Below are 25,719 nucleotides of genomic sequence, written 5' to 3' on the forward strand. Positions count from 1 at the left end.
CTTCAGATAGAAAAACCTGCTTAAAGGAAGGAAGCATCACCTTAGCCTCAAAATATAAACTGAATATGGCAGACAGGAAGAAATCCAGCCAAGGCTATTGCACCCCCCTCTGTGTCCCATTGTTTCTGGGGGGCCAGCAAGAATTCCTTCACCACCTGTTTGCACTTTCTCATCTACGTGTGAATTGCCTGTTTTCCTTTTGAAATCCCAGATCTTACCTCCCTCTCCTTTATTCAGAATGGCATATAAATCTCAACTGCCCAATGTGTCTTCTGGTCTCACCTCTATGGCACCCTGCATGTACATCCGTAATAAATTCTGTTTGTTTTCTCCTATTATCTTTCTCATGCTGATATGATTATTAACTCAGCCATAAAAACTTAGAAAGGTGGCAAGAAAGTTATTTTCTTGACCCTCCAAAGATGGAAAAGTAACAACGGTTAGTTGATAATAATGATGGAGGCACATCTCTTTAGTTTTACATATATCATCATTCTCTTCCATCTCCCACTTCCTCTTGTGCCTGCAATGAGTAAGCACTTAGCATCGCACCCACAGATAAATCTTTCCTGTTATCTGGAATGTTTTGCCACCTGGTGATCTGTTGTTTAAACAAGAAACTGGCATATTCCCATTTCTCATCCTATCCAATGACACAAATAATTTGTAAAACCCACCCATCTCTTCTTCAGCTCTAAAACTCTCAAGATATGTGAGTATTTCTGTGAAATCACAGTGACATTGCAGTACTAGAACCATTAATGAGCAGAAGAAGGCTCATCCTTTGTCCATCCTTAAAATTTTTTTCCTCATCTCATTCCATGATCTGAGTAACCAAGATGTTCTTCATTAGGTAAATGAAGGAATAAACTATGGTACATCTAGACAGTGGAATATTATTCTGTGTTAAAAAGAAATGAGCTATCAAGCCATGAAAAGACACAGGAGAATCTCAAAGAGACACTCCTAAGAGAAAGAAGCTAATCTGAAAGGTCAACATACTGTTCAATTCCAACTATATGACATTCTGGAAAAGGCAAAACTATGGACACAGAAAAAAGATGCAGTGCTTGCTGGCGGTGGCTGGCAGGGAAGAAATGAATAGGCAGAGCACAAGGATTTGGGGGCAGTAAAACTGTTCTGTGTGATATTCTCATGGTGGATATATGTCGTACATTTGTCCAAACCCACAGAATGTACAACAGCAAGAGTGAAACCTAAAGTAAATCATTGACTATGGGTGATTATGATGTGGCAATCTAGGTTCATCTTTTGTAACAAATGTACCATTATGGTGAGTGATGCTGATAATGGGAATGGCTATGCATGTGTGAGGGCAGGGGGATATATGGGAAAATCTCTACCTCCCTCTCAATTTTGTTATAAATCTAAAGCTGCTCTAAAAAACATCATAACCTGCTCTTTTCTGGCCTTGGAATATTAAAATCCTGATGAAAAAGCAATTATTCCCAGCCTCGTACCCTGGTTTACCTACTTGCCTTTCTGCCTGCTTGAAGAGTTGGATGTCAGTGTCTGTGAACACTTTCCAAAGTCAGTAACTAGAGGGTACAGGGGAACAGACACAGGGGAGAATGTCTACTTTCGTTAAGGTCAAGTCCAATAACTCATTATTTCAAAAAATCTTTCCCAAAATTTGGGCTCTGAAGGTGGGGCATGCCTGCAGGTGTTATTAAAAATTCTCTGCTGTGCTGGTAATTGCACAAATCTCCCATTTATCATTGTGATGTACCATCTGAGAATAAGACTCTTAATCCTAGATGTCTCCCACACTGGCAACATGATTTGTGTCCTCTCTACTTCCAATGTCAACTGTGAAGTGTTGTGGAAGGAAGAAAATATAAGGGCAGTGCCTTAAAAGCTGTAACATAGTCTGTAAATATTGATAGTGTTTTTTTGAGATACTCTTACCATGGTGATGATGACAATGATGGTAATGACTGTTAGATGAAGACCAATTGATTTAATAATATACGAAAAGGAAGTTATAGGGAAGCAGACTAGAGACAATATGATTACAAAGTCCAAGAAAATAATATAAACATATCATTTTGTTTATCTGACCCTAAATGGGAATAATCATGGTCTCATCCAAAAGGTCTTGTGAAAAATGGATTTCTCTAATTTTCTCCCAATGTATAAAAATATATTTATAGGTAGTTGATGCTTAATAATGGATGCTATTTATTGAGTTTTTTTTTTACCATGTACTAGTATTGCTAAGCATTTTGTACAAATTATCTCATTCAGTTAGTAGGAGCAGGAATTGATATGCTACCATATTAGGTAGTATCAAGATTGTAGAGCATATAAATACATATTATATAAAAGGAATCAATAAAATTATGTGAGCCCAAAATAAAGCTATTTCATTTTTTCCACCCCCTCACTCTCCAGCTATTTCATTTTTGAACGGAATTTCATGGAATTGATAAATTAAGGAGAAGAAAAGATGTAGGAACATTGATTTGGGCTCCTGAACTGACTGAAGGAGGCGTCACCGGAATGAACTGGTCAAACGATACTGTTGTATAGATGGACAATAAGAAAGGTTTCGGGAGGATAGGTAATGAACATAATTCTTAATTCTAGTGAAGATACAGTTCTTTTGGCTATGGAACACTGTTTCCCAGCACACAGATGAATCCCTGAAAACTGTGCTATTCTCCTGAAGATTTGCCAGTAGTAATACTCTCTATACTCTCCACTCCCTGACTACCTCTGTATCTGGAGGTGATTTTCAACAATTTGCAGGTGATTTACAATTCTATTTTGGCTTCTCTATTTCTTCTGGGACACACCTGGGACAAAGTCTGCACCACTATGGAAGGTCTGTGCTCAGGTATAGAAACCAGTCTTTAGTATCAGCTTAACCAAACCCAATCAGGCAGGCATATTTGTTGCTAAAAAGTTCTATAATATATTTTGACTTCAAATCTACATTTGAACCTTCTGTGGCCACTTCTATGGGTCAGTAGGAGTGAAACTGGAGGAACCATGAGTAAGCCAAGGTGGAGTCCTCAGAACCAATGTCTCCATCCAGCTTGACAACATTCTGTAGGCTTATTAACACATTTTTAGCTAGCATTTGTCATCTAGTCTGTCTCCTTTTCCCTTTTCCACAGGAGATCAAGTAGGCAGGCAATTCAATGAAGAGAGTAATAGAAAATAGTAAAAGTGATTGCCTCTTTAGATTCCTACTTCTCAGAGTTAAATAGGAGTAATCGCCATTGCACACTGGGTTGAACTGAATAGCATATTTAATGAGCCAGTCAGAGAAACACAAGTGCCATATAATTTCACTCATACATGGAATCTGGTGAACAAAATGAACTAACAAAATAGAAACGGATTCATAGATAGGAAACAGATTCACAGCGAACAGACTGACAGCTGTCTGAAAGTGGATGCGCCATGCGAGGCTGGGTGAAAAAGGTGGAGAGATTAGGCAAGAAAAAAACGCCTCCTAAACACATACAAGAGTGTGGTGAACATGGTGGGGGGCAGGAGGAAGTAGGAGAGGGTAAATGAGGGCTAATGGGTGACAGAAGGAGACTTGACTTGGGGCAGTGAATGCAAAATACAATATCCGGATGAAGTATTATAGAATCATACACCTGAAACCCACATAATTGTATTAATACATTCATCCCAATAAATTCAATAAAAAAGAATACAGCTCCAAACTCATAGATGATTTTTGTTCATTGAAAAGGTGGACAAGTTCCTGAAATAACTTATTTTCCAACCTTGGAAGCCACATTTTGGAAACAACCCATGAGATACAGAAGAGCAAGCAGACAGCTCCAAATTTTGATTCTGTCATGTCCCAGTGTCTGTGCTTCCCATCCCCCATCCACAAAATAGGGAGAATAACACCCCCACACCGACGATTTTTGAGAGTCCTTAGAACAGTGCCTGGAACATAGAAAACATTATGTTCCGTAAAGACTAGGCATGACGATGATCATCATCATTATTCACAAGTTCATTATTTAAAAGACAAAAGAAGATCTCCGTGTCATGCTGGCTTTAGCACAAAAAGGAATTAAATACCATTTTGTTATCCATTCAGAGCTAATTTTTAAAAGAAATTTTAAAATTTATTTTAGAGAGAGAGAGAGAGGAAAGGAGAGAGAGATTGAACCCCCAACCTTGGCATATCTAGAAAATGCTCTAACCAACTGAGCTACCTGGCCAGGGCTTCATCATAGCCAATTTACTCACTATTACATATAGCATGCTGCTTACTACGTGCCAACCACTACGCAGTATTAAACAAGGCAAAAAAAAATCATCTGTCCTTATAGAGTTTATATTCTAGGGGGATGATAGACACTGAACCAATTAGTAATTGTCTGCAGTGATGAGTTTGATGGAGAAAACTAAAGGAAGGTTGAAAGTAGCAGTGACCTTTCCTCCATCCCCATGGTCAGCTGCGCTCAGCAAAATGGCTCACTGCAGGCCTGTGATTTTCCTCTAAAAAGAATTCTCCAGCTGACATTTGAGGTAATAGCTTTACTGAAATCCCAACCATTTGGATGCAACAAAAATAATCCAGCATATGAGCGCATCCAGTCAGACATATGTACACTGGTTTTCTGAAATGTAATGTGTATGTAATTTCCCGAATGGCTGGTTGTCACATCCATCTGGTCTTATTTCCATAGCACTTGAGTGCACCACGAGGATATAAACCCTAAAAGCTAGAAAACAGAATTTAAATACCCAAACACACACGAGGTGTGTTTTCCAAAGCCGCAGACAAGCGAGCACTGTGGTAACTTCATTAAGCTCTCAGCCACAGCTGAGAGTAGCTGAGGCTAAGCAGAAAGGCCACAGAACATCAAAGACATTCCACCGGCAGACCTCATTAAGTGGGCTTACTACCAGCTTGACAAGCTAACGATGAAAATCTAGTTTGGAATTTCTGGACGTAAGAACCCCGAACAAGTCCAAATACACCCAAACTCTACCAGCCGTGCTATCTGAAAAGGCAACAGCCCAGGGTCTATTAGGTCCACAGCCCAGGGATGGATAGTGTCCTATTCAACCACGCTGGACAGGAAATCATGTTCAATGTGTTTGCTGAGTTTGGGCCCTTGTCCTATTTAAATTCTATAGATGTTGGAGGTTCCCAAATTAACAGTGGTCTCCAGGGAGATGCTCATTTGGCCCTATATCCTGAACACATGGCTGGAATGTAGATCCCACACTGCTTGGGAAGTATTTTTGCTACTGTTTTCCCTTTCTCTAAGAGGCTTTTCCCATTTCTAACTTCTGTCCAGACACCTATGGGGTCTGGACCACGTTAGATTATACTTACTCACATCCCACAGTAGCCACTCTAGGTATGTGCGTCTCCATTCCAACCATGTTTATGTCCCTGCCATGGAGGATCACTTATTTTCATGAAATAATTAGCACTTGCGTGTGCTCCACACAGTGGGGAGTGCCTTATAAATATTGTGAATCCCCAAGCCAATCTTACTATGATCAACCCTACTTTTCAGATAAGCATGCTGAAGATCTGAATAATTTGCCCCACCTTTAATTAGTGGACCACCAAGAGCTACACCCAGATCATCTGATTGCAAAGACCCCATTTGAATTCCACTACCCGGTGCAGGGCGGAAGAAATGTTTGTGGAATGAATAAACGTATTACTTAATATCTTTAAAATTAAACAATGAAGAATTTGCCCCTTAAACTACAGTGTTGCTGCTAGACAAGGTATATAATGATATGTTTTTTTATTAAGGATAGTTATTTAAAATCCTTGCAGGTGCTGGGTCTTATACTTTCTGTATTCCCACAGTGCTTTTTGTAGTATCTTGCAAACACAAGGTAACTATAAGAGATCTGCTGAATCGCTGAAATATTTTCCCCAATATAATAAATAATAAATAGATGCAAAAAGGGTCATTTTCCCTCTCCTGTGACTAGCTCCTTATATGAAAGAATAGACTTTTCTGGAATCTAGCTTCAGGTGCTTATTTCTTAAGAAATCCCTAGATTTCTGCCCCTGTTTAGACCTCAGGGCCTTTGTCCACGTCTGAAAGAGACCCACGTTCCTAGTCCCAGCTTTTCTGAATATGGCCCACCCCATTTCCACACAAGCCTTAGCAATACCAGTAAAAATGAAACTATTGAGAATAATGCAATGAGTCAGAACATCTTAATGTTTGTTGAGGACAAACAAATTCTACTCTTGCTGTGAAAACCTGGAGAACGTCCTGGATTTCATAATAGACTCATTACTGGGCCCTGTGGGTCAATATAGTATTCACTTGGCACACATCTATGTACCGGTGCTGCATGGAGAAACAGCATTATCAGCTTCTTTTTTCTAAACAGTCTAGAAAAAGATTCCAAGTGTACTCTCCTACCTTCACTTCTTCCCTGTCCATTAGGTAAGCCACTTAACATCTCTGCAAAACCCATTTGCAAAGTAAATGCAATGTCACTTGTCCTATCTTGTTACTGTGAAGATCACATATGATACCGTGTGAAGCATCATTTTTGGGCTTTGAAGTGTTATATAGCTGTAAGAAATTATTAGAAAAGAAAAAGGCCAGGAGTTTATGTACCACATACCTTGAAAAGCCAGGTGTTTAACTTTGTTCTTATGTAAATGATATGTTTACATGTGTGCACACACATTTACCTGGGACACAATGGGCTTATATATATACTGGTAGTAAATTCCAGTGACTTTATTATATAAAACTTTGAGTTAATAAATGCCACATTAAAATAAATTCTCTAACTTCCCATGTTGGCTTTTGATGCAGAGCCAGTGTGTTTTACACAGTAATTATATGTATTTATTCAATATTGTGTTGACTTGATGGTAGGCATCAGGTTAAGATGTTCATCTACATTATGAAGTTTGCTCGTTCTAACACACTCTACATAGGTTTTATTAACTCCCTTTTGCAGATGGGTAAACTAAGGCTCAAAAGAGTTAGAAAAATGTCCCAAGTTCCCACTGCTGGCAAATTATAAGAGGCGAAATATGCATTTAAGTCTGCCTGTCTACAAAGTTTTGCTCACCTATTCAAATCACATTCATTTGAAATCTGCATTAATTCAACAGTAGCATATGTTACATGGTTTCAGGAGCAAGTTCAAGTAAGTCCTATTCTTTGTGAAACATTAGGGTTCTTTTGACCAGAACATAAACTGATTAAAATTATGCAACTTTTTCAAAATAACCAGGAGGTTGCATTAAAAAAAAATGTCTTCAGAGGATTTACAGCCCCTGAATCAGCAACAACACAGTATCCCATAATCTAGGCTACTGAGAGTTACAGATAGGATTCATGGCTGTGATTATTAACCAGGGATTGTCTTGAGAGCTCCTACTGTGTGCACCTAACTTCATGGAGGAACTCTGTGAAGGCAGAGGGGAAGGTTTGACATAGAAAAAATACAATAAAAAATAAACTACTAAAAAAAATGAAAGCTACCCTTCGGGGAGCCTATGATCTATCCTTTAGAAAAAAATCAGCATACAGGAAGCAAAGAGTCAAATTAATCTTAGAATACATTAGCAGTACTTAGAAGTAATAAAACTAAATCAAAATTTTTTCCAAAGGATTAAGTCCCTCAGCCTTTAACTCAGTCTGACCTGCTTCTCCCACATGCCAATTAGAGTTCAAAGAAAAGATTCATACACTTCATTTACAGATCTGTTGAACCTTGGGCACAGCGATAAATCCTTTATAAAGCAGAAAGATAGCTATATTTATTCTTAAAATTAACTAATTTGCACACTGAAGTTAAGTGATTTGCCTAAAGACACTTCATTGGAAGTTCTGATAAAAATCCTTAACTCCATTTCTCATTTTGCATTGCTGGCCTCTTTGCCCATTTTAAAGTTTGCTGTGCAGAAAATGCTAATGTGTCAAGAAAGATTATTTTAAAAACTCTGACAGAAAACAAGTTAATGTCCATACATGAGGGCAAAGAAAATTCACTAAAATATTCAGAGAATTTCATGGTAAGAAAAGTGTCCCAAGCATGACTCTGAATAGAATAGATGGCTGAACTTTATGGTGGAGATTTTTCTTCTTTTATCCATGCTCTGAACACGGACTTACATTTATTTACTCGGCAGTTGTTTTAGTGAACACAGCAGCACAGAAAGTAAACACACCTAATAATCACACTGGTTGGCCAGCTCTAGTGTTTAAATTCAACTCTTTGCTCAGGCGATTTTATGAATGTGCGTGTTTACACACACACATTTTGTGCCTGTAATAGTGAATTCGCAAAGACTGAATTCCACAGAACACTCAGCAAACTACCTTTAGCCACTGGGAAATAACCCCTTCCAAGTTTTCAAGAATAAAGAAATTACAATAATAAAGGAATTTTACATTAAGCATCTTTGAAAGGACTAAAGCTAAAAGGATAATGAAGACAATTCAGGTGACTTTTCAAAGCATATTATTAAACGATCATCACTATAACACACACTAATTTTATCTTAAAAATACTGGGATGAACTTTATTGATTAGACAGCAAATAGCAATGATGTGCTATAATTGGTATTGATACAGAAAATAGGACATAAATGGTCCAAGCAGGACTTAATGTCTCATTTATCCACTTAGACTTAAGCTATTTCAAGCACTTCATGTTTTCCTGGGCCAGTTAACAGTACTTGAACATTTTTGTAGCTAAGATGTAAAAAGTCATTTTCATAATTTTTTTAAATTTTTAGTATTAGATTCTATTGTAGTTTTGCTGGATTTAAACCTATATTAGAGAACCCAAATTACACAAAACTTTGGGGACAGAAATTAGCATAATTGATATAATTCAATTTTTGGTAATTATAATCCTCAAACCTAAATTAAATATGCTAAACTATAATTATGTTCAAATTTACATCATGAAAATTATCCCCATTTTGCTCGTGGCATCTTAAAATCTCTAATAAAGGATCTTAAACTCTTAAGTTTGAGTCAAGAGGCCTTATTTTCACAGCCTTAGGGAAGAAGAGACTCCTTATGCATTAAGCATAGTTTTCCTTTCCTCTCGGGAAAGGAAAAATGGGTCCATTATTTCCTCACTATATGATGTGAAAGATTTCTACTATAATCTTTGGATACCTCTAAGTCACATTGCCATTAATGAGTGCTGAGTACCACCAGCGCAGATGGTAAAAGATTAATGCTTTCTTTGGAGAGAAACCTTAAGCAAAACAGCTCATACTTTAGGACAAAGCTAATGGAAACCAAAGATACAGAGGAGACTCGTAACGCTTTTAAAAGTGGTACTTTAAAATAAGCACTGCTTTGCTAGGTATTTTTAAATGGTTAAAGATCAAACAAACTGAAGGTAATGAGAACTCACCTTTCAGCCTTGTGAGTTGCTCATTGATTCCTAAGAATCCTATGACCAAACTTTATTATTATTATTAATTTGGGACACAAGAAGAAAACATCCATAAAATCCTACTGAGTGTAAACTGTCTATTTAACCTTCCTGCCATTAGACTGCATTAAATTAGCTCAGTTGATGCAATTAAACTTGCAAGGTAGTTTATCTTTATCTTTCGAACAATAACTGGATATAATCTGGGATCTATACTGGTCAAGAAACAGATGAGTCTGAATGTGTAGCGTTGGCACATTGTCAAAGAGCGTGACAAGTTTCTTACAAAAAAACATATGACTCTATCTCCAGATGAGTAAAATAGTCACATTAATACCGGAATAAGGCAGAAGAACCCTGGCTGACATCCCATCTGTTCTTATGAATTAAATTTAGAAATTATATGTAATATAGACATTTCTGTCTGAATATCATAAAACCCTGACACATCCAGGCTTTCATTAGAAAGCTCCACAATGTGACTTGAATAACAATCCGTCTTAGCTAATTAGTATTTTCAGTTTAGCATATTCACTTCCAGACATATTGCTGTTTGCACATGGTAATTTAGGTAAACAGATACCATCCACAGCTGCATCAATTAACACTGCTAATCAAAACTGAATTCAGGTAATTAGGCACATTTATGCAAAAAAATGTGTCATTTTGGAGAAAAGCTAGATTTTCCAGTAATATGTCAATAAGTAAAAATCTCCTTTTGCTTATGAAGACGAAGAACGAGGGGAGAGAAATTATCATTAATATATACATCACACAGACAGAGTGAAAATTCCTAAATTAAATCTCAAACTTTAATTGGCCTGTATTTTCAGAAATTGGATCATATTTTTCATAAATGTTTGCCTCAATGTTTCCACATAGCAAAGTTGATTCACATCTGCCTAATGGTTTAATCATCATCATCAAGCAGGACTCAAATGGTTAATGAATTCTCAAGTAGGTGTATCATTGGAAGAGACGTTGGTCAAACTTGCTCTTCCATCTGGCCTAGCATCTCTTACGGAAGATGCTTGCAGCAGGCCTGGTGTGTCACATACTTTACTTTTCTTTGCTGCAAAGCGCTCCTCTGCAGTTAGACTCAAAATGGTAATTTCTTATTTTCCTGCAAATACTCTTCAACTTCCCTGATTCTACACAATGCCCTTTTACTATTTTTAAAATTTATTTCAGAATGAACACTGTGAATTATATTTCCTGGTTTTCTCCTAACATACACCAATGTGATTATTTTCACTAAATATTTAGTCAAGCCCTGGCCAGTGTGGCTGTGCAGGTTGGAGTGTCATCCCACAAACTCAAAGCTTGTTTGCTCAGTTCCTGGTCAGGGCACGTTCTTGGGCTGCAGGTTTAGTCCTTGGCCAGGGGAAGTACCAAAGTCAACCGATAGTTGTTTCTCTCTCATGTAGATGTTTCTTCCCGCCTCTTTCTACCTCCCTTCCCCTCTATCTAACTGAAAATAAATAAAGTTTTTAAAAATAAATAAATATTCTAATCAATTCTAATTAAGTCATGAAAACTAGTTTACTGTTGGTGAATTATAAGTGATTAGTGACTAACAATTATGGATGGGATGAGACTGATAGGCCCAGAGTTAAAGCTCAAGTAAAAGAAGAAACAGAACCATTTTAAAAAGCACTCTGAGGTATATATGGAAATACATTTATACCTATAGCTGTATCTATATCTATATCTGTATCTACCTGCTTATCAATATGTGTATAGATCTGAATTTTTTTTAGCTTTTTGGACTTTGAAACTTAGATTTATTTCTTAGTGTCAATACCAGGCCTTTATAACAAAAAATAGACTCTAGTGTCCCCAGCTTAATTTTAATGGTAACAATCCCTTTAAATATAGTTTAACAAACATTTTCTTAGTACTCACCATATGCGAGGCACTCTTCTAGGCCCTGTGAGTAAATACAGAGATGGATTTGGACCCATCACACATCTCTGGGCCAAGCTCAGAGAGTTTTCAGACCAAAAGAATCAACTTTCAAAAGGTCAACTTGGTGTCCAAGTGAAAAACTGTCAATCCCAAACTTTTGGAACCCCTTAGGCTAATTTTGCAGTTTACTTCTTGGGCTATTGGTTAACTGTTTTGTTCTTATAAAAATCAAGAAATGAGAACCAAAATTATTTTCTCAAGTAGCCTAATGTCTTTTTTGCATATTGCAGTAATTCTGTACAACTTGTGTGTTTATTTTTTATATTTATTGAAAACATTTCCCCCACATATTCCTCTAAACACATTTAATGTACAAAGTTCCCTATGGAACAGAGATCTAACAGACCCTGTGCTCATACCCAGTTTCAAAAGCAGAAATTATAACATGTGAAGGCACATTTATCAATGCCTTGTCAAACTACTCACTCAGCCAAGGAAAGTCTATGAGGTGGGACAATGGTACCTCTGACTTTGACCCTGTTTAACAGAATTCTTTATAAATTTTAAACGAAAGGCAGGTAAACACAAACATTTTAAAGACAATTTGTAAGAGATTCTAATGATACATATTTGGAGAGCACAGTTTCTGGTCTCCATGAAATGAGCCAGCTAAGTCAAGTTCACTGGATGAAGGTGCCAGTAAATAATCTTTGGCACTCTAAATCACTCCTCTCTTACTTCCTTACAAATCACTCAGGAGAGAAGTAATTCATTTCAGTAAATTCCTTTGTCTAGAGAAAGGCTTGTAATTCACCTAAACATCCTGTGCTCACAGTCACCAAGTTTTAGCAAAGTGGAACTCTATAAATATCACAACGATAGCTCTGCCAAAGGACGTCTAGAAACTCGGAACCAGTTTTCCCCAACCCAGACTGTGCCACTGACTGGCTGTCTGACTTCTGTCAATCACTCTCCACCTCGAGTCTCAGTTTCTGGTTCATAAAACGTGGCTCCCAGACACTTCACCGGGTTGGAGGTTACACCTGGAACATAGGAGGTACTCAGCACATACCTGTTGAAGCTGAATAAAGGCCAGTCGGTGATGCTCTAGAACTACTAACGCTAAAAGTCATTTTAGTCAAAGTTATCTTCTTAAGTAGTTCTCTATATTCCAAAATAATGTATACAGGTGAAGTGATCATCTTCACACGAACAGCATGAATGCATCAATAGACCACACATCACTACACTACACCTGGTAGGCTTCCAATTCACTTGAAAACTAATGGGAGGGAACTCACCTTCACAATTAGCGGGAAAGGTAACATTGGAGCATTTATTGTCTCCAGAGTACTTTTATTAGTTTGTCAAACAAATCACAAGAAATAATCCATTTGATGAAAATTACCGAAGTTTTTTCTAGAATTACTGTCTGCTAAAGAAAATGCTATCTTGAAAAATTCATAGGTGACCTTTTTGACTATTAATGATTACAAAAATGCTGAAAATTCTTGAATTTCTCAGTTGTTAGCTTTCTCTAGCCCCATACGATAAAATTGCTCATTGTCAGCCTACTTTAAAATTTTAGTGGAATTAAATTAATTGTTGACTAACAAACAATATGCAGTGAATAAAATGAAACACTGGTCACTTTTTAAGCAGCCTGCTTTTTAAACAGAAGGTCTCCAAAATATGAGGTTGTAAAAATATCAAACATTAGCTTTTGGCTTGTTAATGTAAAGAATGTTATTTTACAACTATAAGGGAAAACGTCAGGTCTGGAATGGATGGACTAGTGGGGACAGAGTGACAGAAACAAAGACGACAGAGAAATAAAAATGTCTCCTAAGCAAAACAAACAATTGGCTTTGGGATTTAACAAAATATAATCTTATTTGTCTTTGCTCTTTCAGCAGTTCTTTCTATATTATGACAACATGCATTTCCCCTTCTCGAGCCATGATTTTCTTTTAAGGAAAAGATTGCTGATAATTAGGGGTAACTTAGAAAAGGGATGTTTATTGTCAGTAGTTCAGCACATTAGCTTTTTGTGCTTAGAAAATGTATTTACAATAAGTTTTAATGCTAAAAATTATTTTCGTTTAGTTCTGGAAAGAGGTAAGACAAGAATAATTGAATCAGAGAAGATTATTGAATTGTAGCTGAAGAATGAGTAGTGCTTACTTTAGGGATTTAATTTAGTAGTAGTGTTTACTATTTAGTGAAAATTACTTTTAATAAGAAAACAATTATTATTATGAAACAGCTTGATATTTTAAGGTTTGACAATTTAGTATACCAAAGCTAAATCCAATCATCTATACTTTATCAGGCAAATTACAGTACCACATGTCTGTTTAGAATTTGCAGTTAAGTTCTAGCCATGATTAAGAATTAGGAAACTATCTGTATAGCAAATAGGTCTTAGTTAAACATATCATTAATCCATGCTGCAAGGTATTGTCCAGCTCTCTGGAGGATGACAGAGTCACTTTGCTACCTGAATAATCCCAGTCATTCTATCATGAGTTTTTCGTCTCTGACTTTCTGGACAGGCCTAGAGTAGACATTTATCTTTCAAAAGGATGTTAAAAAGGTACATGAAAAGCCTGTGCAAAAATAAACTGTAGCACCTCAGGCTTCTTAATTTTTACACTATAATACCTTGGACTCTTCTACCTTGACATATTCAGAGTGAATTCTTTGATGAAAAGAGGGAGAAATAAATTACATGTGGAATGAAGAGAGCCTTTATTATCATTTTAATAGTCCACAGACACATAAAAGGAAGATGCTTTCACTGTGGGGTGGGACCTAAAATCTAAAAATATCCACTGACTTAGTAATAAAAAAATTTAATGTGATACAAAAAGTGGAAACCGTTTTTTGAAGTAATGGGAATATACAAGATTTCAAGGACTTCAAGAAAATTTAATGAAGAAAAATAAAACTAAAACCATTTAAATGGCTTTGTACTTAACTAGAGTTTGTCTCTCCTTTGACATTTTTTAACTTAATGGAAATACTGAATATATACATAGACTATCAGAGATCATGGGAAATGAAATTCCAGACATCAGAAGCCATCAATTTTTATGAATAGTGTCATAAAATAGCCATACCAACAGCCCCCATCTTCAGGAGACAGCCCACAGATTAAACATGGACATAATACGCAGTTTAGGCTGGGGGCGTTGGATTAGAATGTTATTTCTGCCTAACCTTTTCAGGATATTCTAACGAGATCACGCATTTTCAGTGAGTGCAGATTGCCTTCAGGCTCCTTGCTTTGGTTGGGATGGTGGTTTGGACGTTTTGAATGAGGGGAATGGTGGCGGGACCCTTCCCACGTGTTCCCAATTATCTATACATTATGGCACGTTCTTTGCCACTGAGAATCTCTCGCCAGAGCTATGATCCTTCCAAACAGCATCCATTTGGATGTGCAAAAATGAAAATGAAAATAGGAGGAGGGGGTTAACTTATTATTATTTGAATGACATACAACCTGTTCAATGTTTGCATTTAAATTGGCCAGAATAATTCAGCCCTAGCTTTTAATTTCAGAAGGGTTAATCACCCTAACAAAGGTCAATCAAACTTTAATCTTCAATAAAATTGCGACAGCCCCAATCACCTGCAGGACATTTATTACATTTCATTTTCCATGCAGAAGAATGCATTGCTTTCATTATGCATCACTAATCTTCTAACTCTTTACATTAGCACATTTTACCAAAAAAATATTAATTCCTTTGAAACTCTGACAAGAGTTCATTTCTACACATCTCAGGAGATAATCCTGTTTAAAAGAGGGAGTGTATTAGCTGTGAACCACTTTCCTGGCCCTGTCTAATCCTCATAGACCTCCCTAACTCCAACTGCGTTTATACAATAGCAGATCTCAATTACACAAAACATTATGGAGGTTCAGGTTAAAACAACATTATATTATTTTGGGAACTTAATCCTCCCTATTGTCTGTGATTATACCATTCATCTACTTGTTTCTGTCCATAATGTTTACCATGTGCAAAACTTATTATTGATTTGGCAGAAGCAAATGTTAACCGTAGTTGAATAGCAACTGAAAGACTTAAATTCATTAATCCATTCACTCAATAAATATATATTAGGTGCCTATTATCCCTGGATACTAGGAAGGGAGAGATGCAAAGTTAAAGAAAAATAGGGAGAGTTTCTGTCGTGAGAATAACATTCTCTTTTGAAAATGATGTCTGGAATATAATAAAATACTGATTTAAACCTCCACTTTCAGCCTTTGTCATTAATGCCACTCAATTTTAGAAAACGTTAAAATGTAAATCAAATTTTAAGCAAAATTTCACTAAGCAGTTTTTTAAAAAATCATCTGGACACTTAAAGGCTTTAAAATTCATGATTCCATAGAATAATTCATTTTTTAAATTTGAGAATATGAAATTTGATTGTCAAATTTTAAAATGAGTATACTCAAACTTTCTAATCTCCCGTGGTTAGGAATAAAACCATGAGACAGTTGAAATGGACTTGTTAAACACATGCTTGCTATAAATTGTTTCCAAAATTATTTCATGGTGTTTAAACATAGCGATTAACACAAAAGATAAATAGCAATGGACAAAAATGAATTGTTAGGGTTGTTTTTTTTTGCCATGATATAGTGACCCAGATGACCGCATAGGAAAAATAAAAGAACCTTAATGTATGCCTTCAGTTATCTAGTAAATTGATTGCCTTGGTATCATAGCAGTGGCGTGACACAGCATTAAGAAGCCAGACTTCCCCTTCTTCATATCTGCTGAGATGCCCTCATGTTTCTGTGCTCAGAGGAAGCACACAGGCATGTGCAGAAGCACACGTCCCTTCTCACTGATAGTCACGTTCACTCATTAGCAATATGTGACGGCTATAACCTGGGGAACTCCCCAGAACTTGAATATCCAATCGAGCAAAGCAGATCACAATGAAAAGAAAAGACAGGTATAACAGTCAATGGCGAGGCCGACATTACGGAATAGCACATAAATTCAAGAAATACAGATCTTTCTAAATGTTGTCAAAAGTCCAATTACTTTGTTCAGTTAAAATCAAGATTTCAGCTCTCATGTCCCCCACTTTGAGCATTTCTGGAAACTCAGAACCTCTATGTCTTCTATAACTATGCGGCCTCTTTTTCCACTCCTGCAAGTGGATTGACACAATAGAATGAGGCAGAGAGATGGCATTTATGATGTTGAGCAAAATAAATCCAATGCTTCACAACATAAATGTTCAATAGATCGTTGTTGCCAAACAGTAATTCCAAAACCTGATAAAGATTAGCTAGACGCAATAGGCAAAACTCTCAGTATTGAAAGCTATTTCATTATATTTCTGAATTTCCAGATTTAGAAAAAACCCAAAGCCTTTAGAGAATATACTCTACATGCTCAATAAGCATATGGATCTTTTTATGAATCACTTTGGCCACGAAGCCAAAAAGAACTCACCAACCATCAAACAAACATCTTACTAAGGAATCCCAAGATGTATAATTATAAAAGAAACATACCTTTGGCTGAACGAGTTGGCGATTTCTCCTCGCCTTGCCTACACAGCTTTGCCACTCCACCTCGGCTCCGTATCCCTTGTGATCTTTGTGACTATGCCGTCATATCACGGGCAAATTTTTCGATTAAACTTTGCAAATGCAGTAGCAACTTTGTTAATTATGATATTAGCCATCTGGCGGGTACAATCACTCAACCGCTGTAAGAAAGGCAGACAAAGAGACATCTAATCATTGCAACCAGAACAGATAAATTTTGTTCCTTTCTCATACGTGTCACAGAGTCTGTCCCTTCTGACCCTCTCCTCAGCCGGTGACTGTCAAACTGAGATTCTGCGAGCTCCTAGCTTCCCTTTATCCTTGCCTTAGATCTGAAACTCCTGGTTATCAGGAAGACGTGCGTCACCAGCTGTCTCAGAGCAGGAAAGCAATCAGGTGAATACTACTTATTATCTTGCATTGCTTTCCGAGCAGTGACAAGATTGATTTGGGACCAAAAATACATTCAGCTCTCAGACATGTAGTCCCTAGGGTTTGAGTTCAAACAGCAGGGTATGTGCAAAGTTGCAATACCGGAGGACTTCAATCCCAATGTTAAGGAGATGGGATAGTAGAAACGTAAGGACAATTTAAAAAAATCTATCAGAGTTCATTTTTCAGATGCCTTGGTACTCCCTTAACTACCTTTGTGCTGCCTAGTAATATCGATGGGCAGATTGTTACCCAAAGGAGCCAGCCGTGGCTAAGTAGCCTTACGTCAACCCATGGAAGTGTTATTCCAATATTATTGTCTCCCCACATCCCTTTTTCATCAAGAACAGTACTCTAAATGTTTCAATTTCTGGAACATATCCTCACATAAAAGTTCAAATCACACTTATACAGAATAATATGAGACACACATTTGGGCATTTCAGCTAACAACTGTTTATAAACAACTTTGAATGGAAAGATAGACATCTAGCTCTACTTGTCTTAATACAAATTTTTCCTTGAAAACCATCAGTCCACTAAAATCATATGGAAGTATAAATCTATTAATCAATCAATAGGTAGATATACACACAAGTACACATAACCAAGTTTCTGAAATTTAAATGCATATTCAGTATCACGAATAACATTCCTACAAAACAATATAACAATATTTCTGGTAGTAAAACATCCATTGATCAGTAAAAAGCTTTATCTGCTTAGTCAGCCATGAAAGCAATGTAATATTTACTAAATGATGTTTTCCCCATTGAAATTTTAAGCACCAGTGAAGTACCAGTTGCGTACTGCAGAACTGAAGAAAGCGTAATATACAACATGATAAGTTATGTTCATCAACAAATTAGGAAATCTTTCTGGGAAGGAAGAGTTTGATGGAAAGTTAAAATGCAATTCTGAAGTGCATTTTACACAGGAATTCTATATATCCGGTTCACTAAAAAAACAAACTGGTTATTGTGATGTGTGGAAATCGCAATACAGTGTATTAACAAACCATGGTATGTACCCAAAATTTACATTTTACTTTCACTTTAGGACATTTCTGTAATGGAGGGTCCCAACTCCCTGTACTTGGTTTATTTAGCCTTAAGTGCTAAAAAGATAAATGTGTTTAGATGCAATATTCCCTAACTACAGAGCAAAATACTTTCATCCTGGAACAATAAAATGTTTTCTTCAATCCCACCAGCACAGAAATGAGAGGAGAAAACATGGTTTTAAAAATTCTTAGAAATCATACACATGTACATCTCGCTCTGAAAATAAATTATTCTTTATCCTTTATGTCTTACGGTGATATTAAGAAATGAGTCAGATGTCATAAAAGCAAAAGAAAAAAGGAGTCAGAAATGTTAGAGGACAAGGCTGGGTTGTGGCACAATGTCAAGGACAAAAACGTCTTAGCTGTGATGCCGTGTTGGGAAATGGGCTGTGCCCCTCACATTCACCATCATAAGCTTGGTGACTATCATGGACCCCAGTACATAGTAGTTTCTCAAGAAATCCTTGTTTGATGAAGAATAAATACTTTTGTCATACATACCATCCTCCTCAAAGCAAATGTTACTTTCCAAAAGTGGATTCACCTACTTCTAAAATTAAATAATGCCAAAAAAATCACTCATTAAGCCCATGTTGATCACTATATGTTACTTACTATATGTTCATTCAAAGTATACCACTTAAAATACTGATGAAGCAGTTCATACATAGAAGAGTTAAAAATAAACATTTCCTTTAAGGTAACAAAATAACTGTTTCAATAAGGCTCACTATTTGCTTTCATGAAAATAATTCAAACTCAGAAAGTTAAAGATGAGCCAAAAAGGTCTTTAGTCTTTGACTGAACAGGGGACTTTCTCTTAGGAAATGCAAAGAGAATAAAATACATTACGTACACAGCATTTTTCATTGCAGTAGCACCCATCAGAGAAAATGGAAACAGCCTAATGTCCCCAGTGAGAGAAATTATTAAAGAAATTATAGCAATTACTCGCATGCAGTCATTATGTGATAATGAGGATGACTGAGAAAACCAACTTCTGTTGACTATACTGAGTGAAAAAAGCAGAATACAGGACTGTACATACATTGATTACTGAATACATTCAGACAAAGACTAGAAGGGAAAATGCCACAATAGGAAATATGTTGTGTGGGATTAGAAAGGGTTTTCTTCTTTTACAAAGCTCGACTTAACACCATTATAACTGTTAATCTCCAAAATAAATTTTGGAATAAAGAACCCCATCTGTAAAATGTGGGCACGAAGTCCCACTCAGAGCAGAACCACCTTTCTCAAGGGCAAACCTCACGAATGTGTACTGTGCGAATACAATGTGTAGGTGTGGAATGTTGTAAAGATGGAAGCAGTCAGGGAGAACAAAGCAATCTAGACTCGAAAACATGGTCTGTGGGGAACCACGTGGCTCCATACCGACCACCGAGTCCCACTGTGCTAAGGAAGCTTTCACAGGTGTGCCACCAACCCTCTTCCGTGGGCCCTTGCGACAAGCCCTTCTTTATCCCTGTGGTCACGTGAACATGTTGAATTAAGTCTCATATGTAGATCCATTCCAGGTCTGCCTTCCAGCCTGCTGGATGGAAACTCAAATGTCTACATTCCCATCTCTGTTAGGCTGCAGTCTCAGGAGCCAGGCATCCGGCTGCCATGCCATTGCTGGCTCCTCACTTACTAGCTCTGGTGCTTTGGGCAAGTAATTAAACCTCATTAAGACTCTGCTTAAAAAAACAACCCCGCCTTGTGATGCTATTGGAAACATTAAATAATACATGTCAATTGCTTAGCACATCGTAGGTATCCAATAAATGTTCTGTCATTGCTAAAGTAGCCATGGAAGGACTGGGAAACTGTCCAGGCCAGCAACAGGAGCCAGGGATTCAGAATTAAGCTTTTTGGGTCAATTCAGATTCTGGCTTTCTCACTTAAATAATTAACAACGACAACCGTCATAACTTCCCCACAGAGTAATAAGAATTAAATGACTCCTATCAAGTATTTACTGCATAGTAAGTAACATTTGCAACTCTTAGTATTACTCTCCTTCCTATGCTAATTGGTTATTTCTTCCTTGTTGCTTAACTATTATTGTACAGGACAATTACATCAGGACTTTGCGAAGACCAGAGAATAAATATAGTCCTGTGTTTGACAACAGGTGGATGAAGATCTTCACTGCAGTACTATTTGCAATAACAAAAGACTGAGAGTGATGGAAAAAGTCACCGAAGGTTAAACGAGGTATGCCCAGACTGTGGAAGGCCACATAGCCATAAGTGAATGCAGAAGTACTATTTCTATGATACATTTTAAGGGAAAGAAGCATGCTGCAGAACCATGTGTATTATATACTATCATTCTGCTTAATACAGATTTTGTACATAACGTTATTATGCTTAGAGAATATCTCTGAAAAATACACACAAAACTTCTAACAGTGGTTGCTTCAGAAGAGAAATGGGCTTGGGGGTAGAAGTGAAGAGAAAACTACTCTTTACACTATTTTCTTTGCTATGGTATGAATTTGTTATATATAGGTATCCTTTAAGGACATTAACAAATTTCACTTAAAAAATTTCATCATCCCTACTTAAATGTGCAACCAGTATATTTCGTATTTTTTATAAAAAAGCCTGCACACCTTCTGCCTTCCCACGTTAGTAGGCACGTTAGCTTGTGCCTGCGGGGCTGACACACAGGATGCGGTGCTGTGGTTCTGAACCATAACGTGGCCTCACCACTCTCTGCTTCCAACTCTCATTTCAGTGCCATTTTCAACCGCATTTGTTGCATGAGTTAATTTTCCTCGCCCAGTCAATGCCAAACTATTGATATTCCTGCCATATCTCCTTTCTCAGAGGATGTTTTCCTTAGAAAGGACTTAACTCGGCACGAGAGACAAACTGCATTCCTACCTGCTGTACAATTCTAGAGTCATTTCAAGTAAGGAGCCCTCTCTTCCTGTTCCCAATGTGTGAATGTTTGTCCTCTGTCAGTCTGCTCTCAAGCTAAGTCTCCAAATGCCAGCAGAACATGCAAAGCCAATGGCTTCTAATGGGGCACAGGATAGCACATAGCACATATACCTCGTGTGTAATACATTGTGAACAAATCACCTTAAAGTCTGATGTGCGCTTACCACTTAAACTTCTTGTATTTTCAAATATGCAAATTTGAGAATTCATTGCCGATCATAAACATTATCTAAACAAATGCTAATTAATACCTTCTTAGGAATTGTCCAAGTGATACGTTGTCTCCATGTTTGAAACAAATAGTCTTTTCATCTTTTAAAAGGTGCAACTACCTTTTAAATATCTGTGATGCAATTACAGGTATTATGCATCAGAGTGCTTGGTTTTAATGGGGCGACCTTAGGCAACCTGTGGCTTCTTTGTAAAACAAGCATTGAACCCAAAGGGGAAAGATGATGATTAAATGGGTTAGTTAATGCACTAGACACAATGATCAACACTTGGGAGCACTTGGTAATGGATGCTCTCATCAGCAGCATCGTCATTGTCATAATCATTAATTTTAAACTCCATTAGATGGTCAATCGCACTTCCAGGGTATGAAAAATCTCCTTTTTTTTTTAACGTTCTAATTTTTCTTTTCTAGAGTAAGTCCATACTGCAACTGGGAAGAGTTATCCTATAGATCAGCACTTCTTAAGCATTCATGATCATGTCAATCATTTGGGGATGGTGTTAAAATGTGGATTTTGACTGAGGGTGTCTGGGATGCAGCCTGACTTTCCCCATGCCTGACAGGCTCCAGAGTCAGGCTGCGGCTGCTGGTAGCGAAGGTCCAAGGTTATACACCACCATGCACTTTCAGAAGATTATGATCTACTGTTGATTTCGTGATCTGCTAATAGGTCATTTAAAATCAAGACAGTTTTGGGAGCTGAGGCTGGTTCTACAGAAGTTTAGAGATGGCAAGATATGTTCAAGAATCAAGGCCAAGTTTGGCAGTCATAGACCAGAAGGCATGATCAGAGAAGGCATAACCCATAAAGGGTTAAAGTTAGGAATGATGTCTCCACCAAGATATGCAATATAAATGTTTTCTTCCTTTCCTTCTCTTGAACATAATGTAAGAACTTTTCACCTTTCACCTTTCACACTGAGATAGAATAATGGAGTTCAAGTGAATTATCTGATTACCATTAGGGGGAAATAAGCAAGTAAGTTAACAGTGAAGATGGGTCAGAATTGATGAACACAAGAAAATGTGCGGGTAGTAGTTTAGTATCTTTTAAACAAATTCTAACATGGTAAGCTGCATGGACCTGGCGATTGCTACATCAGCGAACCAGACAGACATTATTCTAACACAAACTAGACTTTTAAAGACTTGTAAATCTCTCTCTCTCTCTCTCTCACACACACACATAGACATGAAAAAAAAAAAAAGAGATTTGGGTTTGTGTTGATCCATTCCATGAAGGCAAGGCAAAAACTGTGTTTTTCAGAAGTTCAAGCAGCACAGAATCATTGTTGACTAAGAGTGTGGGTGTTTTTGTTTCAATTTTATAGAAGGGACAATGCCGCCTCCCCACCCCCAAAAACAGTTGGTAGCAAGATAGGACAAACTGGTTGGGGGAGAGTAACAGCGTCTTTGGCGGGTCTCGCAGTACTTCTGCCTAAGGAAGGCTTGGGTAACCTTCCTGCACAGTTATTCTCAGATTCCATATGGAAAGTACAAAAATAGTGAAGAAAATCTCCCCGTTCAGAGGAGGGTACCATGTGTAGGCTTGAGAGACACTTTTGAGTGAAAGAAAGTTAGCTAAGTCTTTTAAAAATAGGAATACTTTAGAGTTATGTTTAGAGATCAAATTCCTTATATATTTTATCTATAAAGGTTTCTAAGGAAAATGTTTATTCTGAGATTTTTCAATAATTATTAGTATTTTTAGGGCATGTATGTTGAGATAGAGACATGTTTAACAGACTAGAAGGTCATATCACAATATTCTTCCTCTTGAATAAAGACCTTTTCATAACTCTCTCAAGGTCTTCTGGTTCTTATGAAACATCAGTTTTTTGCTCAGCTGAAATTATTCTGACAGCTTCGACATTACATTATCATCACAAGATCATGGTACACTTCAAGATAAACAAAGATTCATGGGGAGTTAAAAGTAAAAAAAGAATTAATACAAGTTTCCAAAATACCAGATTAGACTATCAAAGGTTACTCAGATAAAAACTTGATATTTTCTGGTTGAACTAAGCACAACTTTATATGCTTCGTGTGGGTAAGCGAACAATACATGCTGTTCCTTGAACATCCCACCTCACACAAGAACCTACACATTTAATTTTAAAGATTTGTTGAAAATAAATGATGTTATTTTAGCATTTGATGACCTAGAATGAATTCTCCATATGGATTAGTTCTGATTTGAACTGATTTTCTCTGCAATTCAGTCACCACCATCACTCCCATCAAAAAGAAGACTAATACCCAGCAGGATCCCAATAATTCTACAGTAAATTTTTCCAAGTACACTGTATACCCTTTGCTCTCATGCGGTCTATTAATAAGTTAGTAAACTACCATACAATTGACTGATCTGCAAAGGTCAGTCATTCTTATTTCCTATACAAATCTGAGCCTACGAAGCACATACTCATTTATACACACATAGTTAAATACTTTCAAATCTGGTGGTCCTTTACAGAGTAACATAATTAAATTGTTTTGGGCATTTTTTCAAGAAAGTTTACTATCACAAAAAAGAGAGAGAGAGAGAGAGAAGTCCACAATGAAAAGTGTAGTTTGTGGCTGAGTTTTAAGCAGCTATTTTTATTTGCATGTATGAGTGTCCATTTATTTTAAGAGTTCCGGCCAGAAGGGGAGTTTGGAAGACTATGCATTAAGGGGAAGGATGAAACAGATGCAGAACACAGTTAAGATCAAAGCGCCCCATCAATTCATTCGGAGAGTCAAAATCCAGCTGAGCCTCAGAACTCTGTCTGCATAATAAGAAAGGTTGACTGAAACATAAGGATTAAACAGATGAGCTGTCTCCCGCGGAGGCGTGGGAGGAAAGCCCCAACTGAGACACTTGTAAAGACACTTTGGAAGAGCACACCTGCTCCTCCACGGTCCAAGCTACCGGAGACCAGCCGACCAGAGTACTGAACCGCTAGTTTTAAGAGAAAGGAATATATGCCCCGTGGATGTCTTTTTATTTGCCATGATGTTTTCAGCCTGGAAAAAGGACAAATGAATAAATCACTGCCTCTATCTTTCCAAGGTGACTTATAAGTGCTTGTTTTTCAAAACTGAGAAAAAAAATAGGTAGTGCTAATTCTCCTGTGTTGTGAAATAGTATTAGGAAGATGCCTATACCTTGTGATCAAAATATGTTTCCAATGAACAGTGTTTTTCTTGAGATAAGCTTGAATAATTCTGGTAAATACATGTGGGTTTCATTTTCCATTCTTGGGAAATTATCATTTTTAGTGGCATGAAGTATATCCCAATTATTATGAGCACCATGCCAGGTTATACTCATTGCTATGCTAAATTATATAATTTGGTTCTATATAGCAAGAACACAGCACAGGCATCAAATGCACTTAAGGTTCTGTGCCTGTGACAAATGCTACATTTATTCTAATGATCTCACCACAATGTTATGTTGTAGCTACTGATAAGAAATTATTCTAAACATAAAAACAATTTTCTTTGAAGAAAGCTAAGCAAGCTTAGCCTTTAGCAACACAGACCAACTGGGGGAAAACGTACAGAGTTGTGACTTTAGATTTCAAATAAAATTTTAAAACTTTACCTTTTGTATAGACTTTCTGAAGCATTACATGTACAGAGGCTTAAAAATGTGATTAATAGACCCAGATATATGGTAAGCATCAGCTTTGGTTTCATTTACCCAAACAGGCAATTTATGGAGTCTCTGAAGAGTAGAGTAAGTTGTGACATGTTATGAAAGTGATTTCACAGGGTTGAAGTGTAGTCTTGGATCTGCTGCCTAGCAGTCTAATTCCATCCTCACTCCTCAACCGACGCATGTTTTTACATCATTGATTATGTGTAAAGCACTATGCAGGACACAGACAAGAATTACACATGAACCACAAGGAACAACAGTAAATTATAAGCCTGAAATGGATGAAGTACATAAATGCTAGAGAAGTGGACTATTGTAGGAAGTCTTCATTTAAGAGGTGTGGTTTGATTTAAGACATAAGGAGTAAGGTATGGATAGAGGTGAAGAGGAGGTAACTGGGTTTTCAGGAGAGAATGAATAGAAGAAGCCATTTCAGAGATAGAGGAACCGAGAGTCCGAAATGAGAGAGCGCACAT

The 25,719-nt window shown here is 37.1% G+C and overlaps 1 long non-coding RNA gene across 1 annotated transcript in view; it reads right to left on the reverse strand.

Moving 5' to 3' along the window:
* The window catches only part of LOC119060353 (uncharacterized), a 58,716-nt gene that overhangs the window by 12,874 nt on the left and 20,123 nt on the right, over positions 1 to 25,719 (reverse strand). The window contains exon 2 of the long non-coding RNA XR_005084567.2: positions 16,869 to 17,065. This is a non-coding gene — a long non-coding RNA (uncharacterized LOC119060353). The remainder of the gene's footprint in view (positions 1 to 16,868; positions 17,066 to 25,719) is intronic.

This window comes from Artibeus jamaicensis, unplaced genomic scaffold (assembly GCF_021234435.1).
Source record: "Artibeus jamaicensis isolate MK-2021 breed Jamaican fruit bat unplaced genomic scaffold, CSHL_Jam_final contig_233, whole genome shotgun sequence".
Taxonomy (NCBI): domain Eukaryota; kingdom Metazoa; phylum Chordata; class Mammalia; order Chiroptera; family Phyllostomidae; genus Artibeus; species Artibeus jamaicensis.